The following is an 18,881-nucleotide window of genomic DNA, read 5'->3' on the forward strand; positions in this document are numbered from 1 at the left end:
AATTCCTTAAAATATTATTGAAATATAACTATGAAACTGCTAACTCAAAATCTGTTGGTAGATTTAAGATGATCAGATAAAATTTTCCTAAGCTTTCTCCCGATCCAACTATCTCCACCATCTCAACCAGCCTTATGTGTACTCAAAGCTCCTGCACGATCATGCGCAGAGCCTATAGAGATCTTAGTAGACAGCTTCTAGGCAACATTTTTATGGAGCCCCCTTCCAAGCTGTCATACTATTAGGTCATGAAAGGCATAGTCCTAGTTTTGTTCACCATAATATTCCTTACTTATTTTCTAACAAACTGGTTAATACACCTAAGTCTAATTTCTGGAGGTATGATCTATCATGTGCCTTTAGCTCATTATGAAAAAACAGTGCTAGGTCTCAAGAGAAGCTCTGCAAGTATCAGTTGATTGATTGGTATGACTGACACCCCTAGAAAGTACTGTCAGTGTGTTTTACCTGACATATAATTGGAACAACCTTCTATGAACTCTGTAACTTTTCAAGGCTCAGGTATATGGATGACGGATAGCAAATTCAAATTCTTTCTTATTCAGCAGGTTCATGTTTTCACTTACCTAAAGTATAAATGTTTATTTATGTCCCCATGATGTTTGAAATTCAGCATATTCAAAACCAAACTCACAACTTCTTTTTTAAAATAGCTTAACTTGGGGTGCCTAGGTGTCTCAGTCAGTTGAGCATCTAACTCTTGATTTCAGCTCAGATCTTAATATTAGAGTCGTGAATTCAAGCCCCACATTGGGCTCCATGCTGGGTGTGAAGCCTAGTTAAAAAATTGTTAAATAAATACATAAATAAAAATTGCTTCATTTCATAATTTTTCTATAACTTTTCTTTGAAACTTTATTGATGTGTCATGGGTTACATTCAACCCATTTTGCTTGTTCCTACTTTTATTTACTCATTCAATCTCTTCCCTAAATAGATTTCCAATCTTAATACTAACTCTCTTACTATGGTTTACATTTTGTTCTACTTGAGTCGGTTACTATTCTCCAGATACCGCTGGTATGATCTTCAGTCTGCACCCTCACACACTGTTCTTATGGCCTGGAATTCCTTCTTTTACCTGTACCCACCTGTGGGGCCCATCCTTTAAGGCACACCTACAATGCTAACTCTTCTCTGAACTGTATCTTACAATTATAACTACAAATAATTGCATAGTTCTGTAAACCCCCCACTGAGTACATTACTTCCTTACAGCCTTTCCTCTTATGTTATTGTCATTTGTTTGCTGGAGGAAAAAAAATGAATGGCAAAAGTTTGTGTGTCCTTTTCATATTTATTTTTCCTCTTCCACCTGTTCTCTAGTAGAGAGACTGTTAGGCTGATGACCATGATAGTTGATGACCCTATTCTGAATTAAAGTAGCCAGCCCCCTTGATATTAGGCTGTCATTTCATTCGTTTTCCTCCAGACCACCAGTATTTGAAGGCCAGGGTAAAATCCCTACCTCTTTTCTTTCTCCCTTTCTTTCCTCTTTCTTTTCTTCCTGCTCTGTCTTCTCTCATTCTTCTTCTCCTCCTTCACTGTCCCTCCTTGTTCTTTTCTAGAAGACTGAAGAGGATCTGAACAGAACAAGAAAGTTAATTAAAAGAAAAGAAAAACATATAGAAAGACATTTAATAAATCAGAATGTCTTCATGTAGAGGTGAATTTTTCAGTTAACAATGACTTTTTATGTAGCAAATTAACACGAGTTCCATCTCAATAGTGAATTATACAAGAGTTCATTTCAAAATAACATCATTAAAAAAATAACATCATTTTCAGGGATTGAATATTCAAAAAGTTATTATAGGGAAATACTGTTAGCACCTGTAAAGTATTTTAAGAGCTATAAAATATGAAGTGCCAGGGTGCCTGGGTGGGCTTAATTGGTTAGGCATCTGCCTTTGGCTCAGGTCATGATCCCAGGGTCCAGGGATCGAGCCCCACACTGGGCTCCCTGCTCAGCGGGGAGTCTGTTTTTCCCTCTCCTTCTCCCTCTTTCTCTGCTCCTGCTCTTGCTCTCTTCCTCTCTTTCTCTCTTGCATGTGCTGTCTCTCTCTCTAATAAATAAATAAAATCTTTAAAAAGCACTCTTTAAAAAATGAAATAAAATACAAAAAATGAAATAAAATAAAAATACTTTCTATTACAATTATGTAACAGTTGGTGTATATAGAAAGTTACACCAGAATTTCAGATGCCCTGTCAAGCATCTTGAGTACACATGCACACACGTGCACGTGCACACACACACAGAGATGCATACATATACACACAAAAGCTACTTTGTCTTACTAAAGATTTGGTATCATTGGTAAAATTGTTGCAGTTGTGGGTGTCTGTCTGGGGAAGCAGGAAATAAGAACAAAATTTTGAACAGAACTCTGGGAAGACAGCATGAAATGTGGAATCTGTATTATCCATTCCAGTATGCTTAAGACAATTAACAGATAAATATCCATTCATATTACGATCCCTTTGATTGTTACCTGAAACAGCATGGAATAATCTATCAGTAATAGTCATTGAAAATAATTCACTCAAATTTTTTATTGGGAGAATGCAGGCATTCCACATTTAGTGGAATTTAAACTAAACAGATTTAGTTTTCTTTCCAATTCTCAAGTTTAGAAAAAGATACCTTGAAACTTTTTTTTTGGTTTCAGGTCCTATAATAATGCATTCTTCACAGGAAAAATGATCAGAAAATAGATCGTTTTTTAGCATTTTACAATGTTATTTTAAGGATTTTATTTATTTATTCATAAGAGACACAGAGAGAAGGCAGAGACACAAGCAGAGGGAGAAGCAGGCTCCTCACAGGGAGCCTGATGTGGGACTTGATCTAGGAACTCCAGATCATGCTCAACTGCTGAGCCACCCAGGCATCCCTACATTTTGTTTTTAACAAAAATGTGAAAATATTTTTGCACACTTATATTACAATCTGGACATTTGCTAATATTTTCTCATTTAATTAGCAGATATTTAGCCAAAAATATTTCCATAAAAGTTTATGCCCAGAGGGTAATAAAATTTACCTCACAAAATCAAGGGATAGATAAAAAAATATATATAATTTTTTCCATATATAATGTTCAGTAGAATTAATATAATTGACTCAATACCATTATAATGTTATGTCTAAATTTAACTGGTAGATTCTTATATGTGACTATTATAATGTTTATTTCATCTTTGATATTAAACATATGACCTAGGGGCACCTGAATGGCTCAGTCAGTTAAGCTTCCTACTCCTGGTTTCAGTCCAGGTCATGATCTCATGGGTCCCGGGATGGAAACCCATATGGAGCTCCGCTCTTAGCAGGAATTCTGCTTGGAGATTCTCTCACTCTGCCCCTCCCCCCCACTCACATACCCTGGCTTGCTCCCTTTTTCTCTCTCTGTTGCTCTCTCTCAAATAAATGAATAAATAAATAAATATTTAAAAAGTCTTCAGAATTCTTAGAGCAACATCACTTATTGGCTTATGTAAAGACACAGTTTTATAAGACCTCAAGGAATCCAGGCCTTTGACGTTCTATCACTCCAGAGCAAACTCCTCTGCCTTGTAAAAGTAAAGCTGGTAAATTTTGGTTATAAAAACATAAAACTTCCTTCACCAACCATAAGATGGCCATTCTCTTAAAGTTTATCCCAACTGAAAGGCATCTTTGTTGAACAGATTACAATTACTCAGTTTTTATAGACAAATCCAGATAATGACCATTGTCTTCAAAGACGATGGGAAAAACATGCTTCCATTTATCATGATTTTATACAATAGACTGAAAACAGATTTCCCTGAAACAATCATGAAGTTATAAACATGCTTTGGTAGTTGCTGCTTTTTCACTTATTTCTTCATCTTACTGTATGATGTCACTCCCTCTACACACATCTTCTGCACCGGTGGGGGCTTTTATGATTTTGTTCTTTATAGAGACGGGATAAATGAAGAAGTGTTGAAGTCACTTAGCTGAGGGTACTCAACATCAGCTTCCCTGTTTTATGAGAGCTTCTGTATCATGGGACAGCATCACTGCTTTATTCCCCTGAGTTTTACTAGCTTCATTCATAGAAGGTAAGCAAAGGACTATGCTGTCTCTACACAGATGTGTGTTACAGTTGGAGCTAGCTGATTCAAGTAGCTATGTCCAGCCTTACCTTTTAAACTCAATATAGTGTAATGTTACCTAAAACAATTGTGCATATTTCCTAGACACAACTGAAGGAAAAAAGAAAATTGTTGCATATAGTTGAAATGGAAATAATCATTATTAGTAAGTGGTAGTTGCATGGTCTTGAAAACATGTATCTTGAGAGACTTAAGAAAATAGAGATTGGGTTTGTGAAAAACATCATATATGTATATACATAGATATACATATCTATGTGTATCTGAGATAAAGAGAGATTGGGTTTGTAAAAAATTTACATATATGTGTGTGTGTGTGTGTGAGTGTGTATGTGTGTGTATCTGCAATGGTTGCATTTAGAATACTGCTGGCCTAACTAATGTATATGTATCTGCAATGGTGGCATTAAGAATACTTCTTGCCGGGGATCCCTGGGTGGCTCAGTGGTTTGGCGCCTGCCTTTGGCCCAGGACGTGATCCTGGAGTCCCGGGATTGAGTCCGGCATCGGGCTTGTGGCATGGGGCCTGCTTCTCCCTCTGCCTGTATCTCTGCCTCTCTCTCTCTCTCTCTCTATCATAAATAAATAAATAAATAAATAAATAAATAAATAAATAAATAAAATCTTAAAAAAAAGAATACTTCTTGCCTAACTAATATGAACACCATATGGAAAAGAATTTAATGACTACAGACTAAAAAACTAACCCTTTAACTGAATTTGATGGACATGTGAAAATTTCATCCTACTTTATCCTAAAAATTTGGATTGGAATGGAGAGAAAATAGCTGACTGCTTTTCTTTCACCTCATTTGATCTGCATGGCTGCTCTGTCCATTGACAGAATGAACAAATTGGCATGGAGTCACTCTATTCTAAGGGTCATCAGTATTATTAGCTTGAAGAGTCATGGTATCAGATTTTGCTTTCATACTGTATTTCCCTAGAGGATATCAGTGCCAAGAATTAGCCTTCTCTGCTCTGTTCTGGAACATGAAAACCAGGATCTCTAGAACTGTGTCAAGTCAGTGAAAAAGTCATTGATGGAGAGCTTCATGTACTGGTTGAGAAAACAAAAATACTTTAGAGCAGAGCTGGACAAATGTTTTCTGTAAATCTTTTAGGCTCTGTGAACCATACAGTCTGTGACAAAACCTTTCAACTCCACAATTGTAACAGGAATGCAGACACAGGCAATCATAAATAAGAGTATGACAATGCCAGTAAAAATGTATTTACCGAAAGAGGTGAAGGGCTATGCTGTGGCTTGCCAAACCTTGCTTTGGAGGCATGTTGTCTCCAAAAATTAGCCAAATGTATATCATTTTTTAGGGCATGTGGATGGGTGGTGTGATGTGAGGAAGGAGAGAGATACACAGAGAGAGACAGAGACAGAGACAGAAAGACATATTTTAAGTACACCAGTAGAGCGTGGCTAGTTGGAGATGGTCTCTTTAAATTTCACCTCATAGGCCTGTTTTGTTGCTAGAATCCTCTTACAGAAATGCATTGGTAATGCATAGGACCTTGACACTGATGAAGTATTAGCCCATTATCCTCCTTTAATATTTAACTTCTCTAGAAGTGTTCTAAGTAGAAAACTATGGTAAAGCACATGGAGGTTCTCAGCTTATTTGAATATAGACCTCACAATTATTCCCTTTCTTCCCTTCCCACTTAAAAATCTGTTAATGGAAAAAAAAAAAACACTTTCTGAAGGTAGTTTGAATAATAGAACTTTAACTTATGTTAGTGATGGGGTTCATGTCAGATTTTGCTGGAAAAAATGATATGGAGCCAGAAGCAACCAGGGAGGAGGGGAAAGTATGGTCAAGGTCTTGCCGGACCATTACAGGGGCAAAGGAAGTGGAAAATGAGAAATTAAGCCCAGCTACTCACTGAAGACAAATTAAAACTTGCCAGGTCCACCAAAAGCTCTGTTCTTTTGTACTTAATGAAATTATTTGACATGTCCCATGGCTAAACTCACATAACCATAACACAATATTTATTTCTTTATTTTATTGATGTTTTACTTTTAAGAGAGATTACTAATCATATCTGTGTTTAATTATTTGCTTGTGGTCACTGATCTTAATTATAAACTGAATAAAGAGAACTGTGAGCACTTAATCATAAGTATGTAATCATACATTACATTTCTGTAATGTGAAAATATGAAACGAAAATGATTATAAGAAAAAATAAATATACCCCATCTACTTCCAAAAAAAAAAAAAAAAAAAAGGACAAAATGAACTAAAAAAGTGAACTGAGGAATTAAATGATTGGATAGATTTTTCTTATATACAAGTTTAGGTCATTTTCAACTTCAGTATGCATTACAGATATATTTATCATTCTTTCAATAGCTCAGGGCTAATTTTATTTTATTTATAACTTCTTGATTGTCTTATAAATTCCCTAGCTTAAATTGCTTTTAAAGATTGGTTTTGAAATGGAAGTATTTGTTAATGAGTAAATAAGAAATATAGTTGACTAAATATTTGTTGTATAATGTTTCATAGGGTAAGTGAAGTCACAAACATTTAATGCACAATTAATTGTGCTACCATATTTTAAAACTGTTTTTTAGGGAAAGGACTCTGCACAAATTCTTGAAGAGTATTTGTATTCTAAACACATCTGTGCTTAAATTAACTATTGTAAGAGATAAGCAATAGTAAGGTTGAAGCAGGGATCAAAAAATGATGTGAACTTGTAAATTAATGATAACATTTTAAAATGCCCATCAGAAATAGAAGATACTTTATATACTCTTCTGCATTCACCTCTTTTATCCTAGACAGTAACTTAGGAAAATGTATCTTTATCAATATGTATTGAAGCTATAAACTGAAAAAAAATAATGTGATGGAACTAGAGCACAATAAAATACTTTGAAAACAAATCAAAAGGTGGCACAAGATGCTTCTTAAAATTACTCCTTTCATATTTCTATGAATGCTATTTCTTATTTGTTGATATAATAGGCTTTTCAAGTTACGGTTTTCCACCAAGAAACTAAAATACCCTTTAGTCATCCTAAGCTGTAGAGAGATGAGTTTCTGAGGATAGTTTTACAGTATCAGCTTGGATAGCATTCCTGGGCAAAAATCCTAAGAAAATGAAATTATATGCCTGAGTTTCTTGTTTCTACTTTTCATTTTATGTGAAATCACACCTTCTTGGTTTTTAATGGCTAGGAGAGACTTTTTTTTTTAACAATTTTTGAATTTTTAGAATAAAACCTGTCAATTACAAAAATTGATGAAAGTATTTTATAATACCTATCATTTAAAAGAAAGAAGTTAATCTGTGTTAACATTTGTATTGGATAAACTTTGTATTTCAAGTAATGGAAGGGCACCGAATATAATTCAACTGTGTCTTTTAAAAATTCCACTAGAGGGCAACATGTCCCAAGATTTTTTTTGTTGTTCATTTGCAGTTTCAGGGAAATAGCCAGTTTTATTCTCTATCATGAATAAATGTCATTGATTTAATATTTAGCAGTATTATTGTTATCTTTATGATGCACATGTGGTCCGAATGAATACTATCTCATTTATAAAAGATAATAGTATGGGTGTTACTCTTGGTTTTAATTAGTTACAATCAACACTCTTCAGTTAACCATAATTACAAGAATAAACACCAAGTAAAAACAGCATTATTTTATAGGTTGATAAGTTCATGTGGTGAGGTATTTAATGTCATGTATGTTTTAAATTATAAGCATATATAAATGGTTCTAGGTTAAAGAAAAATAAAAAAAACATAGGAGACTTTGGTAGTGAATTTGAAATTCAATTTTGAAGAAATAAAAGAATTTGCTCATTATACATCCTCAAGGATTATTTAATCATGAGTAGGAAGACTAGCTGAACGATGTCAGCTCAGTATTGCTTTACCCTTGCTGAGAAAGAGGGTCTGTTCAAAGGTGGCAGCCTCACCATATTTTAGAAGTCTTTCCAAACACTGCTTTGTTTACAGCTTGAGCTCTTCAATCTCCTACTTCTCCATTTACCCATTAATAATGACTAAAGGAAAATATTTTAAATACAGGTGGTTGTCCTTAAGACACTGACATTTTAGAGAGCATAGGGCTGTTGTTTACGAATAAATTTTCTGTAAGAGAAAGAAAAGAAAAATTTAAAGTTGGGGAAGTAGTACACAACTAGCTTTGGAAATCATTATATGGGTTTAAATAGAATTATATTTAGAAAGAAACAAAATAAAAAATATATACACACCTTAGTGTACTTTCTCTATGACAGATATTATGCAGGAATAAATATAATTATCACCTACTGCAATGAAACAGTGAAATTTTTCTACTTATTGTTTAGTTAATAACATAATTTATACTCTTCATATTTACAAAAATAATAAGTGCTCATTACATAAAAAATTAAGCAGCAAAGATTTAGTTTCACTGTTATTAAATCATCCTCTTAATAAACTATCATCTTGGGAATCCCTGGGTGGCTCAGCGGTTTAGCACCTGCCTTTGGCCCAGGGCATGATCCTGGAGTCCCGGGATCGAGTCCCACATAGGGCTCCCTGCATGGAGCCTGCTTCTCCCTCTGCCTGTGTCTTTGCCTCTGTGTGTGTGTGTGTGTCTTTCATGAATAAATAAATAAAATCTTTAAAAAAATAAAAAAAATAAACTATCATCTTTAACATGCATATTATACAAATAGATAATAGCCGGACCAGGTTTTGAGTCTTTACATTGTATCAATTATTTCATCTTCCTACTCCCCTATGCAATTAGTGCTAGTATTACATTAGTAATTTTTATAATTATCACATTTTTATTATTAAGCCTATTGTTATCCCCATTTAATAGCTGAGAAAACTGAGACATTGTTAGCAATATAGATAATTGGAAGAATAGAGCCACATAAACATACAGAAACATAAACATACAGAAACAAAGAAACAAATGGAATATAAGTTCCCAAAACTAAATGCCTCTAAAACTAAAGAAAACAAGATTATGAAAAACTTTTCAAAAATTCAAGCTTTTTTAAATTTGAAGTCAATTAACATATAGTATATTATTCGTTTCAAAAGTAGAGTTTAGAGATTATGAGTTGCACACAACACTCAGTCCTCATTATATCAAGTGCTCTCCTTAATGCCCATCAAAAAAGTCAATCATTTTAACCTCATATTTCAAATTTAGATAGTACGAGTTCCCAGCAATGGATGACAGAAATCAGGACCTTTGCACATAACCTTTCCTCCCCTTTATCTTAATTATCATGAATTTGATTAATATGTTCATAGTGTCTTTATAACATTCCCACTGTATTCTATAATCATAATTTGTACTGTTGCTTAGCCTTAGATTTGTTTTAAATAGGTTACCCCAATTTTTTTACCAGGATTTCATTTTTGAAATGTTTAATTTCTTTATGTATTGCCTAAACATTTTTGTAAATTCCTATCTATCGTCAAGAAGCAAATTGCCAGGATGCACTTCGGGTAAGTATTTCCTCGCTTCTCTGTCTTTAATCAAATATTACTCTGGAAAATTCAGCTCAATATAAATTTCCCTCTTGAATGTAATCTTCCCATTTCTGCCCAGATTACTGTATGCTTCTTTATTTACTAAAAGTATTAAATTTAATTTATCTGTTCAAAAAATCCTTACTTAAATACCTGTGATGTACAAGCATAGCTGCTGGTGATATAATAGTGTAAGGAGGAAAAGGCTGGCTTCTTGGAGCATACTTTTTAATTGAGGAGAAAGATGATAAGCAAATATCTATCTGCCTATATGTCTGTCTATTTATCTATCTATCCTTCTCATGTCAGATAGTGCTCAGTACTTTGGGGAAAAAATGTAAAAACAGTATTGGAATCATGAATCAGCTGTAAGTGGTGATGCTGTTTGATGAAGGATCATTAGGGAAGACTTCTTACTGGGGTTATGTTGTAGGAATGAGTTAGGGGCAGAGGGCACTAGACAGAGAAAGATAAGGGAAAGGCCTCAGAGTCAGGCTCCTACCCACCCCAAGGAAACAGAGATAAGACAGTAAAACAGAAAAGTAAACCTTGCTCCCTAGCTCCAAAATGTTAGGGAGTATCCCCCCTTTAATGGCTTCTTAGTAATCACAGAAATTCACCAGACCACAAAGAAATATGTCATTAAGGTGTCCATAGTTCCCTCTCAAACCAAGACAACACAATCTCAAGGCCCTGGGCTACCTGACTTGGCTCACAGAAGCCCCAGATGTTGAGAAATATTATGCAGGAGATATTAACCTGGGAGAAGGGAACACCTTGTTTGGGCTCCTGATATTTACAAAAGCGTCTTGTTTGTTACTATTATGGTTACAAGTCCACTGGGTTTGGTCTAACTATAGACAAATTTACAAATCCACTCTGATATTGATAAGAAATTTACCAAATTCCCTGTCAGGTTCTCATAAAAGATGGACCATAAAACCCCCCCCAGTGGCAACCCTGTTGGGACCTCTCTCACTTCTGAGAGCTTTCTCTGTGTCTCTGCTTAATAAACTTCTGTCACTCTGCTGGCTGTGTGCTGTTCCGAGATTCTTCGACTCCTTTGGATGAGAACCAAGCCCTCCTGCACCAATGTGGATGAATTAGCCATGAGGATATATGGGGTTCCAGGTCAAAGATCCACAGAGTATTCATTTCATGTAAATTTTTTCTGGAATATCTGTTTTCTTTGGATCTGTAGATTCAGGTGCTCATTTAATGAAAGTTTGTATCTTGCCTGTTTTTTTTTTATTATTTTCTGTTCCTTTATATTTTTGTACCATTTTTTATGACAACCAATCATGCGAATGTTGAATGTATGTTGTCTTTCCCTTCTATAATGTCCCGCATAACTATACACTTTTGTTTTTTCATTTCGCTTTGTGTGAGTTCCTCACACTTGAGTATGCTGAATCTGTGCTGTCTTCTCTTGATTCCTCTCTTTACACCTTTCACTTCTGCCCTTGGAGTAGAGCTGTTTTTTATTTTAACTGTGTTAGCTCCCCTCTCATCCTTTTATTTTGTCTTAAAATTTGCCCTTCCTTCCATCTTCCTCTTTTTTTAAATATATCTTTTCTTAAAGGCCCTTTTTCTTTTCTTTTTTTTTAATTGTAATACTTTATTGAAGCTAAAAAGAATTATTTCTTTAAAGGAATAATTTTAGTGATTTTTGGATGATTTACAGTCTTCATGTGGCTTTTTCTTTTTTTCGCTCTTTTATTTTGACTGTTTCTCTAAGTTTTCATGTAAGTTTCATGCTGACTTTATATTTAAAACTCACCTTTAAAAAACAAAAAAACTCACCTTTAAATTCGGCTGTCTGCTGAAAAAAAGTGTGAAGCATGGAGGGGAAAAAAAAACTTGGGAACAATTTTTGGAGCAGTCCAAAGTTTGTGTTTTATGGTATTCAGCTGCTATTTTTCATGGGTTTTTTAAATCAAAGTGTAGATCTTGTATGACTTTTAGAGTAATGAACCCAAAAAGCCACATGTACACAAGACTAAGAATTTCATAATTTCTGCCATGATCTTCAAACTAATCTTCAGTGTGAAGTTCATAATTGTTTTGATTTTAAATCCTCTATTAAATTGATGTAAAATTTATTTTCAACATATTTTCAGATATTTTTAAATTAAAAGAAAAAACACTGAGTGACCAGAAAGCACTGGTTAATTTGATCCTTTCAGAAATTAAATTTTGTATATAAAAAATATGTTTATAAAAGAAATTATATATACATAGATGTCTACAGATATCATCAGGTCCTAGCATATCAATTTTTAAAATTTTAGCTTAAATCTATCAATATTTTTTAAAATGTTCAGTGTAGAGATTTAATACATATTATAAATTATACAGTATAGCCCTTAAGTGCTGTTTTTGTGTTTGGACTTATAAAGTTTTAAATCCAAAATAATGTTTCATGTTTTTGTAGGAAATGTATTTCTGAATTTTAAGTAGTAAAAGAGGAAGTGTGTATGTATGGCCCATAAAGCCAAGAAGCCTGTGCTCTTGAATCATTGTCATAATATCGTACATTTTCTTACTCTCTTCAGCAATTCTCTCCCATTGTAGTCATTCAATTCCAGATCTGTTTACTAAAGCCCTGACTTAGATAATACCTGACACCTGTTGTCTTCCAAAAATTTTGCATTTGCATATTAGTACATTGGATTTATTTTATACTTTAAAATATCTAGTTACTCAAATTAATATTGATTTGAGCACGAAATTTCTGGCTTGAAATGACTGTCAAGGACTTGCAACCAGGAATTTTAATAATAATAATAGTCTTGAGGATTTGGTCATGTGACTTTTCATTGAAAAGTTATTTTGGAACTATTATATCAGTTTCCCAAATACATATTTTAATTCCAGGTGGAATTAAAGAGCTTCTAAGTTGTGGGTCTCATGCTACTTCATGCAATGTTAAGATAAATATCTTTGCCAAGTTTATGGAAAAAATAACTCATAAATGGTTTACAGAAGTTTAAATATGTAACTCTAGATTGCACTCTACTACCTCTTTTGTGGGGCAAAACATGTCCCAGTTCAAATTCAGGGGTCTCCAAGCTGTAGTCTTTTTGACAGGTAGGATATCTGGTATACCCTATATTTTGAAGAAACGTCAAATGTGAGTGACAGTTGAAAAATAACAGCTGGCCTAGAGTATTTAGGCTAGAATTTAATGGCCTCTATTCTCACTACTGCTGTAGGTATTGGCAGATGCCTTAAAGCAAGTGCCCATTCCCCTGTTCATGTGAACAGCCATTTTCAAGTTGCAAACCTATCATTGAAAACACTAGGGCCAGGGCAGGCTTAACTGTCCATGCAGGGTTCGGATCACTATACCTCCTTCCTTATTTTTTCTAGGAATCTGGTAATTTCTCTTTTTTGGCTTTCATAATATAAAATACAGATATAAAATATAAAATCTTTAAGATTCAATCATTTTCTTTTTTTTTTAAATTTTTTTTTAAATTTTTATTTATTTATGATAGTCACAGAGAGAGAGAGAGAGGCAGAGGGAGAAGCAGGCTCCATGCACTGGGAGCCCGACGTGGGATTCGATCCCGGGTCTCCAGGGTCGCGCCCTGGGCCAAAGGCAGGCGCCAAACCGCTGCGCCACCCAGGGATCCCAAGATTCAATCATTTTCTAAGAAAACCTAGCCATTGTATTTTTCCGCATCTTACTACCTCACTTGCCCTATAGAAGAAAGATTCCATCAGAACTCTAAACTGATTCACTCCCCCCAAAAATGGCCAAAGTAAATATAGGGTACCTATCTTACTGGGAAAAAGAATAAACAATTCCATCAATTTTTTGTCACTCTTTCAACTTTGCTCTCCAGTTTTTTATGTATTTGCTAAAGACTCTAGAATGTCATGAATTGAGCAAATCAATTACTGGCAACAGTGATCCATGACATTGAGAGCCAGGGTAAAATTTCATAGGCAGTTCTACTGCTTCTCCATTTATTGCCCTCTCCAAATTGTACAGAAGGTTCCTGGAAGCCATTGCTGTCTTACCATCCTACTGTCAAGAGCTCAGCTGAGCACGATGGGCTGAATTTCTAAGTGTTAGAATAGTTAATTTAATCAGTAAGCCAAAAGTGAAAGTTCATAGTCAAGTCTTTGATAACTTACAGAGGTAATACAAGCATGAGGCTGGAACTGGAGAAAGTGCCTCTCCATCCCTCCCTTTCGGTTTTCTCCCATTGAACAGCATGGATCTGCATAGACCTGGGGGCCATGGAATCATTAAGGGAGCCCTAAGCAAAAGGCTCAGGTGGTTCTATGAGAAGGAGATGGAGTGGGTAGAGAGCTGTAGAAGAGAAGAGTGACAGAGTACTAAGAGCGGAGGAAGTATCAAGAATTCTCCTTCTTCTCTGCAGACCCCAGACCCCTCAGAAAGGAGGCTAAGGGAGAGGCACTGAAGGAGGCCTCAGCTGAAGATTTCACCTCAAATAGGTCTCTGGATGAAGGAGCCCAGCCTAGGGACACAAATATGCAAGGAGCACTATGCCAGCCAGAGAGGCTGAGCCATTGGTTGCAAGTCCCTTTAGGCAGTGCCGGTGCATCAGCTGTGTACTAAGTCTGGTGTGAGGAGGGCAGCTTTCCCCGTTGCAGGATGCTGGGTAAAGACTTTTTGTAATTGCCTTTGTAATTGTAATTCAGGTCAGCCTGAATAACCCCAGAAAGGTTTTTAACCAGCAACTGGACTCCTCACCCCCTCCTTTACTCTAGCTCTTTTCACTTTCTCTTTTTCACTTCTTAGGTATCTGTGTGGGCTTTTTTCCTCCTCCTCCTCCTTTAAAGATTTTATTTATTTGGGCAGCCCTGGTGGCCCAGTGGTTTAGCGCTGCCTTCAGCCCAGGGTATGATCTTGGAGCCCCGGGATCGAGTCCCACGTTAGGCTCCCTGCATGGAGCCTGCTTCTCCCTCTGCCTGTCTCTCTCTGTCTGTCTCTCTCTCTCTCAGTGTCATGAGTAAATAAGTACAATCTTTTTTAAGATTGTACTTATTTACTCATGACAAAGAGAGAGGCAGAGACATAGGCAAAGGGAAATAGGGGCTTGATCTTAGGACCCTGGGATCATGACCTGAGCTGAAGGCAGATGGTCAACCACTGAGCCACCCAGGTGTCCCTCCTCCTCCTCCTTCAGTTTTATTTTACTTAGTTTTTAAGTAATCTCTGCACCTGGTGTGGGCCTTGAATTCATGTTCCCAAGATGAAGAGTCACATGCTCCTCAGACTGAGCCAGCCAGGCACCTTTGGCTCTTCTTTCTTAAACATATATGTGCCTAAGGAGAGTGGTCAAAACAACTGAAATAGTTCAGAAAAGATTTAGTGTCAGAAGGTGAAGTGAGTTTCTTAGATGAGGGGGAACCCACCTCAGAGAGGTCCGGGGAAGGGAGTCATTACAGGAATAGCATGTACAAAGGTACTGATCCAGTGAGGGCACTATATGGCTTGGGTTTGACCAGAGCACACACTGTAAGGCAAGGACAGCCGAGAGATCCCTTTAGGAGGCCAAAATATGAAGTAGCACATATACCATACCAAAATTTAAATTTTTTTCCCCAGTAAAGATAGAAAAGTGTTGAAAACCTTTAATAGCAAATGATATAATCACATTTACATTGAAGAAAATGTCTAAGCCTAGGCTGGTGCATGAACTCGTAATAAAATATGAAAACAAATAATGAGGCATCTCAATTTTTAAGTGGGGTTTAAAGTCTCCTTGCACCAAGGCAAAATTGATTATTTGGATCTGTCCTTAAGGGAGACCACTTCAAAGATCAGAAATGAGTTGTTAGAAGACTTGCCACATTCTTCCTTAGTGTGTGAATGCTTCCTTTGAAATACACACTGTGTAAAATCTCCACCTACAGAAATATACTCATGAGTACTTGTACTGCGCTGCCACGCACTAGGAATGGTGACTTCGGAGAGAGTGGGCGAAGAAAATATGCTGCTCACATGGGGGGGGAGGGGTGGGAAGACAACCTACACATAACCAGAAGAAAGCTATGACTAAACAAAGGCAGTTTGGTATCAATATCTGGTTAAACTGTTTGTAGAGTAGAACTTTGTCTTTAAAAAAGAACAATGACAACAGAGAAGTATCATCTATTTTCTTTACAGTATAGAACTCTTTCTGATCATTATCTGTGATATTATTGACCTGTCCTTTATGTCCATTTTTTTAATGTTTATACTATATATGCAAACTCATGTTAAGGAAGAGCTAAATCCATATTTTTTTGACTTCAGAATTGGAATTGCCAGTTATGTCTCTTGAGTTGTAAGTCTGAAATCCTTCTACAAAAAAAAATTTTTAAGGTTTTATTTATTTATTCATGAGAGACGCAAAGAGAGAGGTAGAGACACAGAGGAAGGTAGAAGTAGGCTCCCTGCGGAAAGCCCGATGTGGGACTCCATCCCAGGACCACAGGGTCACTCCGTGAGCTGAAGGCAGATGCTCAACCATTGAGCCACCCAGGCATCCCTCTTGAACAAAATTTTTTTGACTGATAGTTTCACCCATAGCGATATATGTTAGTACTTGCTTGCATGTGTAGTTTTTCAGATTTATTTTTTACTAAATATACACATGCAAATTACATACTAATATTGTATGTTAGATCACTTAAGATTACTTATCTATATTGAATATGAAGCCTAAATGTTTAGGGCTACAGCCATTTGTTCTTCATTATTGATTATTGTGGAAAATGGGAAAGGGAGATCCAATAGGATCTTGGGGATCACGGATATGCTAACTGATTTCTACAAAAGTTAGACATAAAGCATCCAAGGGTGATTCATAACAAATTAAGTCTGGTTTCCTTGTCATTGTATATAGTGTATATAGATCTTGGTCTAAACTAAGAAATCTATTTTGTTTCAAGTACATGACTCTTAGAAGATTTAATGATGGTGGTTTCTTAATTTTCAGAGTATGTCCGTTAGGTTCATAGAATAGTATTTATTGACTTTAGCAGTTAATTAGAGCTCTGTAAAACAGTCTGAGGATATTAATTCATCACAGTGTTTTCCAAACCAAAAGGATTTTATTTCCCCAATAATAAGTTCAAAATATTGTATGGTATAATTTTTAAATAGCAACGCATATTTTTAAAAAACCATGAAAAATGTTATTTTTGTTTGGTTATGATTTTTATCATTTTTATTTTGAAGAATATGGTTGTTTTATGAAACAATGGAAACCTTAAGAAGACATTTGTTTGCAATGTCATTTAAAGTCCCTATCATTAAGGCGCCTGGGTGGTTCAGTGGTGGAGCATCTGCCTTTGGCTCAGATCGTGATTCCAGGGTTCTGGGATCGAATTCCGCATCAAGCTCCCTGGAGGGAGCCTGCTTCTCCCTCTGCCTGTGTCTCTGCCTTTTTCTGTGTCTCTCATGAATAAATTATTAAAATGTTTAAAAATACATTTTAGTAATATGATGATATTTTAAGGGAAAATAAAATCCCTATTTGTGAAGCCATGAGAAACAAAGAACATTGGACATTAATGTATTTCTTTCATGCTAATTATATTAAGATTATCCCATATTGAGATTATTCAAATTGTGTCACTCAAAGATTCATTTTGGTCTTATTTATACAGATTTATTAATTTTTATACAGATGTAGATAATTCTCAGGGTTTTTTTCTTTTCTTTAACTTTAACATATTGTTATATTTTTCTTTAGTTAAAAAAAACAGAGGATGGATTATTTTGTAGTCAGAAAGGGCTAACATATGTAAGTATTAATCTTTCTGTCCCATAGAAGGTAATAATGCCCACTAGGTGACTCATTTTAACTCCTTAGTCACTTTGTGTTTTTACTGGCTTTTTAATATCTTCACAGTTTTTCTACAATTTTAAATAGTACTATCTTTAAAACAACTGGAAAGTTACGCTCCTCCTTTTCCTCTTTTTTACGTAAGGAAAATAATATACAATGATCATTTCTCATTAATTTCTCAATTGCTAAATGTTGAGAAATGAATCATGAATGTTCAAATGAGATGCCCTATCCATGGGCCTCTGAAATTCATTCAGTTGAGGAATGGTAAATTCCTTAAATTATTTACTTAAGGGCTTAGGAACCTATTAAGCCCTTAGGCCAGGTGACACCAGAAGGCTGAGGTGAAGGCTGAGAGTTAAAGCTCTCTTAATGACATAGACTTCAAACCCTGGTATTAGGGAAATGAAGAAGATTAAGATGTCAACTCAAACCTCAGCTATACTCTCAGTCTATACCCTTTCCTGATGGGGGAAAATAAAACAAAGGGTCTCCAGGAAACAGAAAGTCAGACTGTGGTTGTCATCTCTATTATCCATCAATCCCAAGTATTGTACGTACTGGTAAAAACCTATTTGGGAGCTGTCATTGATATAGGTGAGCCCCCGACATCCTACTGAAAATGTTGCTGGACAATCCAGGAGTTAGTACTTACTCGTGAAATTGTTTTATAAAGAATAAAATAAAGAGCTATTCCACTGTCCATTTGCTCATTTAGCCTTTTGTGCCATCGAAGAGTATTGGAACATTAGACATTTTCCTGGAGACAGAGAGATGAAATGAGTTCACAGACAGTAAAAATGAAGTGGTTGCAATACATTATGACAGATACTTTAATTAAAGTACTTATTCTAGGAGAGCGGAAGACACATGCATGCCTAACAGTCTCTGGGGTAGCCAGGAAAGATTTTGCAGGAAGAGTAGGAGTTTACCAGATAATGGAAACACCAAGTATAAAGGTATTTCCCTACATTTACTTTTGTACATTAAAGAAGATATATACTTAACTGCAGGGAGTCCAGAATTGTTTGCATTTGGGAGGTTTATGCACAAAGAGCTGTAATAATTGGACAATAAAGTTATAAGAATATCTATTATTTTGTGGTTCTTCTCTAAATGCTAGGTATTCTTCTGAGACTTTTGAATCCTCACCACATCCCTTCTATGTCAGCACTTTTTATAAATTAGGAAACTGAGGCATTGAGGGAATAATAATTTATATATATATATTTGTTTGTTTGTTTGTTTGTTTGTTTGTTTTTGAGAGACAGAGAGCAGGGAGAGGGGCAGAGAGTATCCTTGAGCAGACTTCTCGCTGAGTGCAAACCCCGGGCTTGATCCCAGGACCCCGAGATCATGACCTGTGTTGAAACCAAG

General features: G+C 35.6%; 1 protein-coding gene and 1 long non-coding RNA gene across 7 annotated transcripts in view; one reads left to right on the forward strand and one right to left on the reverse strand.

Annotated features, from left to right (window-relative positions):
* The window catches only part of ROBO1 (roundabout guidance receptor 1), a 1,126,854-nt gene that overhangs the window by 236,104 nt on the left and 871,869 nt on the right, over positions 1-18,881 (forward strand). The gene's annotated exons all lie outside the window — the stretch shown is intronic.
* LOC118353040 (uncharacterized) lies at positions 594-18,267 on the reverse strand. The gene is made up of 4 exons (XR_004811176.2): positions 18,160-18,267; positions 8,124-8,298; positions 1,490-1,604; positions 594-796 (listed from the first exon to the last, which is right to left on the reverse strand). It is a non-coding gene; the product is annotated as an uncharacterized LOC118353040 (long non-coding RNA).

Source organism: Canis lupus, chromosome 31 (assembly GCF_003254725.2).
Source record: "Canis lupus dingo isolate Sandy chromosome 31, ASM325472v2, whole genome shotgun sequence".
Taxonomy (NCBI): Eukaryota; Metazoa; Chordata; class Mammalia; order Carnivora; family Canidae; genus Canis; species Canis lupus.